Genomic DNA, 7,051 nt, shown 5'->3' on the forward strand with positions numbered 1-7,051 from the left:
TGCTTTCCTATACAATGTGGCTCCATTCCATGGTCTTTTCATGAATTTGCCACATGGGGTCCACCAAGATACCTGGGACCTTTCTCCTTTCTAAATGCCATTAGGATTCCAACTAAGTAAGCATAATGTAGTGGGTTATCTCCTATTTACCACATCATGAGTTCATGTTTTTAGCTCATCCGTTTTCTTGTATGATACACGTTGCCCTGCTGCTCCTTTAGAAGCCTTTGTTGTAATATATTGTAGCCATGCAATTACTGGACACCCCCATTTCTACAATATATCTTTTTCCAAAAGTCCAAATCTTTTCTTTGCTTTTCCTTGATGTTCTTAGTTCATTAAGAGCTATAGATTTTCTGTCACTATTGTTATGGGATCACAAGATGCTTTCATAATCACCTTTTGTAATCCAGCTTTGCTGCTTTCTTCCATACATGTCTTTTAAAAATTTAGGCTGCTTAATGAGCCCTCTGCATTTCTACTTCTAACTCTTAAGACACCTCCACGTTTCCCATTCACTGCAATTATGCTTCTTTTTAGAACTTCTTCTAGAACTTCAGTCTTAAGAACTTCCAGTTTAGACTGAATAAACTTAGTTTTGACTACTAAGTGTCTAAGGCTAGATTTGAATTCAGGTCTTCCTGACTCTAGGCCTGGAACTCTATCTACTGTACCACCTAGCAGCCACTCAGTGTACCATATTGACTTGCTATAACACCACTCTTACTTCATAAGTTTTATTGAATTGAGTTCCACAGACTTAAAGTCAGAGAAAGTAACAATGACCTGGGAAAATATTTAGACAATAACAGATCAGAAAATAATTCTGACCTGGGATGATGGACTGGCATCCCCATCCTTCCAGGCATCCAGATTTGCAACTTCATTCTGACTCACCCCACATATTCCAGGATATGTTGCAAAATCATAGAATCAATTGTCAAATCTTGCCAATTCTTTTTCTACATTTCTTCAATATATCTCTTTTGCATGGGCTGTCATTTGTGCTTAAAATCTTCATTCTCATTCTCTCTCTGCCTCTGTCTCTCTCTGTCTCTTTATCTCTGTCTCTGTCTCTGTCTGTCCCTGTCTGTCTCTCTCTGTCTGTCTCTCTCTCCCTCCTTTTCTCCCTCCCTCCCTTTTTGCCCCTTTACTGTCTAGAATCCCTGGATTCCTTCAAAACTCAGATAAAACATGGTCTTCTAATAAAGTCCTCACTCCTCCTGACCAACTTCCCAGGTGCTAGTTAGTAACTTCTCCTTTAAGGTTATCTAATATTTGGTAGCTAGGTGGCACAATGAATAGAGTGCCTGGCCTAGAGAAAGGAAGATCTAAGTTCAAATGTGACCAAAGATGCTAGCTGTGTGATCCTGGGCCAGTCACTTAACCCTGTTTGCCTCAGTTTCCTTATTTATAAAATGAGCTGGAGAAGGAAATGCAAACACTCCAGTATCTTTGGCAAGGAAACTACAAAACAGGCCACTGAGAATTGGACATGATTGAGAAGACTGAACAACATTTACTCTGTATATGATTATTTTGAGACAGCAAGGTGGCACAATGGAGACAGCACTGGTCTTAGAATCAGGAAGACTCATCTTCATGAGTTCAAATCCAGCCTCAAACACTTACTAGTGGTGTGACCCCAGAGGCTTAATGCTCCTTGCCTCAGTTTCCCTGTCTGTGCAAGGAGCTGGAGAAGGAAATCACAAACTACTCCCCGAAGTGGGACACGGGAAAAATGACGTACAAACAACAAAACATGTCTATTTGTGTATGTGTTATCTCCTCCATTGGCGGATAAGCTCCTGGAGTAGATAGGGTCTATTTTGCTTTCTCTTTGTCCTATAAATTTAGCCAGGGCCTAGAACTTAGTAAACACTTAACATATCCCTGCTGATTGATTGATAGGATTGATTGACTTGACTGATATCATCTCCTTATGTTATCTGGAAGTCTCTGGCTCTCACTCAAGAAAATCCTTCCTTCCAGGATAAAAGAAACCTTGTGACTTGGAGATGAATTATGAGCCCAATGTAGGAAATGTGGCGGTTTAAGGTTCAAGTCAAGATTAGGGTTAAAGGTGTAGCCCTCTAACTGTCCTCAGCACCTCTCATAAAAGACTCAGACAGGAGAAAAGATCTCATTACATCCTCATCAATGAAAGGAAAAGCTTTAACGGAACAAAGTCAAAATTCTGTGAAGCCGTCCTGGCAGTCTCTTATTTTTTCTGACTCTCTTGGTTAATTGCAAAAGGCAAAGTCTTAATTGTGTAGGAGAGTGTGCAAGTATAACATATGACTTTTATTACTAGGACCCAGTTTTTATGTACATAGAATTCCATCTGTCCCATCATCTGCGGTTGGCTACTTTTCCTGTAATACGAAGAAACAGGGAGGGTGGAGCATTAGGAAAAAAACTGCTCCAGAGAAAGATTTCATCCAAAATGTGAATCTTGAACTTTCATTCTCAATTTTATTTTGAGAATGATTTAAATCCCAGACATTATAACTCGGTCTGGGGCCAGCCTTTGGAGAGAGAATGATGCCTTTCAGTTTAATCACGATAATGGCCACAAAAGCAGCTGGATATTTTTATCTGCCCTGAAAAGTCACACCTGAGGTCATCCTCTAGTTATCTAATGAATACACCTTCAGCTAGAAATCCCTGAAAGGAAGGTTCACTTACTCCCGGCACCTGGGAATTAAATGTCCTAGAACAAAGGGTTATAAACTTCGCCTTCTACTGGACCTCAGCAAGCCACGTAATAGTAATAATAACAATAATACATTACTCACTAAGTGCCAGACACTGTGCTAAGTGTTTTGCAATTATCTCATTTGATCCTCAAAACAACTCTGGGAAATAGGTACTATTATTATTCCCATTTTAGAGAGGAGGAAACTGAGTGAAACAGAAATTAAGTGACTTGCCCAGAGTCACACAGCAAATAAGTGTCTGAGGCTGAATTTGAACTTCCTGCTTCCAGGCCTCACACTCTAAACATTTTAGAGACCCCCCCCCCAGTACTCCAAACTCCTACAAATAAGGAAACTGAGACCCGCAGAGGGATAAATGATTTGCACCAAATCACACTGAAATTTAGTGGCGAGAGTGGGATCTGAACTCAGATCCTCTTACTCCAAACCAAATGCTACTTTCACCACACCATCATTTGTTTGCCTTCTGTCTGAGTGAAATCTTCCCCGCTTGGAATCTTTTGCAACATCACAGAAAGCTTCCCCAGGCCAGAAGTGTCAAACTCACCACCTGCTGCCTACGTTCAGCCTGCAACACTCCTGAGTGAGGCTAGAACTAGATGAAAAGCTAGTGGGGAAATCATTAGCAAAATAAGTGAAAATACAATAAGGCATAGATAATACTACATTTTAAAACTAAGTCAATCTGCAGCCCACAGGGATGGCCCCATTTCTATTTAAATTTGACACTACTGCTCTCAGCCATTTAAATGAATTTAACTCCTAGGGGTATGAGTAGTGAGGACATTCAGATATACCCTTTGGTATAGGGGGCTCCTGATCTTAATTCTAGAAAGCTGTCTGGCCACACTGAGAGGCTGAGTGACTTGCCCATAGTCAGAGAGAGGTCTGGAACCTAGACCTTCCCAATTCCAAAGATGGTGCCTTATTCACAAGGCCTCACAAATTCTTCATACTTTCATACTTAGCACTGAACATTCTGCCCCTCTTCTCCATTCATATCTTGGCTTCATCAGTTGACCCTCCCTCTTTACTTCTCTTTCAAAGATTTCTATTAAAAGAACTGACCAGTTGCCTCCCAGGTTTCACCTAACTTAACACATATTTGTGAAATACCAAAATAAGTAGACAATTTAGTCATGTCATCCAGAAAGAGGTCAAGTCATTTAGTCAGTTAGAGATGCTGCATTACATAATAGAAAGAACACTGACTATGAAGTTGGAAGACCTAAGATCATATCCTGGCTATGTTACTTACGAGTTGTGTGACCTTAGGCAAGTTATTTAACCTCTATGAGTCTCAATTTCTTCATCTATAAAGTGGGAATATAAAATAAAACAGAAACAGATATAACATATCCTTATTAAGCATCAATTGTTAGCAGAGTTTATTAAATTGGGGAAGATAGGTTTCCTGACCTCAAGGAGCTTATAATTTAGTAGGAGGTTAAGACACAAGCACAGACAATTATAGTATACAATACTATATGTTAATGAAATCTAAACAACCTGCTCAAAGAGTATCAGTGGGGAACTATGCAAAATTACTTTGGAAATGTTAATGTGATATATAAATATTAACTATTGTTATCATCATTATTATTAAAGACCAACCAGTTGATTCTTTGAATTTTTCATTTTTCAGCACTTTGCAGAAATGTTTTCTAATGTCAAGGAGTTAAGCCTTGAATAACTTGATGAATTTTAAAAGTCTGACTCCTTTTATAGAATCTTGATGATATTTTCCTATGGAGATTATGTCCATTACTGTTAACATGGCTACACCCAGCACAGGAAATTTCTAGATCCTATATACATTGATACCAATATACTGATATTTTCCTAGAAGCTAGGAAATTTTTCTCATGTCTGTAAAGGCCTCGAGATAAGCTATATTAAAACTATACTCTGAAGTTCCCAGAAAAAAAACTCTAGAGAAAGAAAAAATAATCAGTCTACCAAGTTAGTCAATAAATATTTATCTTTAAGCATTTAGTAAGTGCCTACTATGTGCCAGGCATGCATTATGTGCTGGTAATATAAAGATTAAAAGGTAAGACCCCGTACCTTCAACTGGAAGATTCTACACATATATGTACATATTTACAGACACACACACATCCACATATGCATATGCATATACAGGATATATACCAAAGACACACAAGTAAAGTCTGAGCTTTGAATTATACTCTTCCCAAATTTGTACTAAGGTAAGTTTACCTGGGGGTGTGCCAACCTAAAATGATTTCTCATAAGCCCCCTCTGCTGTTTTCACCTTTAATAGTCACCTTGTAAATGTGATTGGCTAAAAGTAGAGAAATTTGAGGCCGCATTGTACAAAACAGTAAGAAATATTCCCTCCAAAAAGACACGTAGCAGTCTCCCACTGATCCATATAACATCAGTGGCAAGTGTGACCACATGCATAGAGTACTCTTGTACTGATGCCTACACATAGGGAACATACATGACTGAGGAACTCACATTTCTGGAATGGCACGGCCCCCATGTCTTCTTCTTATGGCACCCTCATGCTGCTTCCTGACTGCCAAGGCTAATTTCTCTGTTAAATCCACATTTGTTTTCTTTTCTACTTGTATACACATATCTCTTAAGGTTCTCTCTGGATAGAGCTCCTTTTGTGATCTGCTTTCTGCCAAGTTTGGTGTCTGCTATTTAGAGAGTAGCTTCTGGGGCAGCTAAGTGGTGCAGTGAATAGAGCACCAGCCCTGGAGTCAGGAGGACCTGAGTTCAAATCCAGCCTCAGCCACTTAACACTTACTAGCTGTGTGACCTTGGGCAAGTCACTTAACCCCAATTGCCCTCCAAAAAAAAGAAAGTAGCTTCTCTGGTAGAAATGCAAGAATAGCATAGAATAATCCTCACTTAAGAGCTGAATTTTTCTTCCATAACTGACTTTCTTCTCTGTTGCCAGGGTGGGGGGAACCATGCTCAAAGTTGTGTCCCATCTTGATTGAATCCAGAACTGGCAAACATGCTTTTTACAATCCACCAGGGTCTTGGCTATTAGCTGACATCCAATAGCAAACTGCTATCTAATTCCATTGAGTTTGTCAAAGGTTAGCAAAAAATAGAAACCTTTACCTATACTTCGTTTAAAACTTTAATACCTCATAGTTTCTCTTACCTTCCTTTATTTTCTGTGACTGCATCAACTGGACTGGGAGCAGGGAGAACCAATTGATAAAAAGCATCCTGATCAACTCCCTTCTCCCCTCACCCAACCCCACTATACAAGGTATTTGAGAGACAGAGACAGAAAGGGAGGGAGGGGGAGAGACAGACAGACAGACAGACAGAGACAGAGAGAGACAGACAGAGAGACAGAAAGGGAGGGAGAGACAGAGAGAGAGACAGAGACAGAGAAAGAGAGAGACTGAGAGAGAGATAGGGAGACAGAGAGACAGAGAGAAAGACAGAGAGGGAGGGAGGGAGGCAGGGAGAGAGAAGACTAGAATTTGGGGAAAGCAAGAAAGGTTTCATGTAGGCAGATGTGCTTAATCTGACTTTTGAAGAAAAACAAGTGACTCTAAGAGGTAGAGATGAGGAGAGAGTACATTCCAGACACAGGGAACAGCCAGAACAACGGCAAAGAAATGGGTTATGGGGTGTCAAACATGAACAATTGCAAGAAATACAGTTTGACTGGATTCCAGACTGTCCAGATTAATACACGAGAAGGCTGGAGACACAGGCTGGGCATCCAGATTGTGCAGGAATTCAAGGTCAGCCAGAAGAATTTATCCTTGGTCCTTGAAGCATTAGACACTCAGCAGAGCTCATGAAGTGGGGTAGTGACACTGTGCAGCATGGACTGAGAGATGAAAGGCTAGAAAAGGGAGAACGATCAGGAGGCTCTTGCAATAGTCCAGGCTAAAAGTGATACGGGCATGACCTCAGGGCGTCGCCATGATGTGAGAGATGTTATGGAGACATAAATGACAGTCTTTACAACTGGCTGAACGTATGAGGTGAGGGAATGAGAAGTAGTGGGTGACAATGAGAGACCAGAAGGGTAACGGCGCCTTCGATAGAAATGGGCAGGTTTGTGGATTTGGAGGAAAAGATGATGACTCCAATCCTGGCCATGCTGGGCTTGAGGTGCCTGTGCTCTGTCCAGCTTATGATAGTTCATAGGCAATTCATGATAGAGACTGGGAGCTGAGCTATGAGGCTGGTGATTAGACACACAGACAGACAGAGAGACAGAGACAGACAGATGATAGCTAGCTAGCTAGATACATGGATGGATGGATGGATGGACGGACGGACGGACGGACGGACGGATGGATGGATGGATGGATGGA

This window comes from Petaurus breviceps, unplaced genomic scaffold (assembly GCF_028583685.1).
Source record: "Petaurus breviceps papuanus isolate PSGF00001 unplaced genomic scaffold, PetGlider_PUasm1.0 90849, whole genome shotgun sequence".
NCBI classification, from domain to species: Eukaryota; Metazoa; Chordata; class Mammalia; order Diprotodontia; family Petauridae; genus Petaurus; species Petaurus breviceps.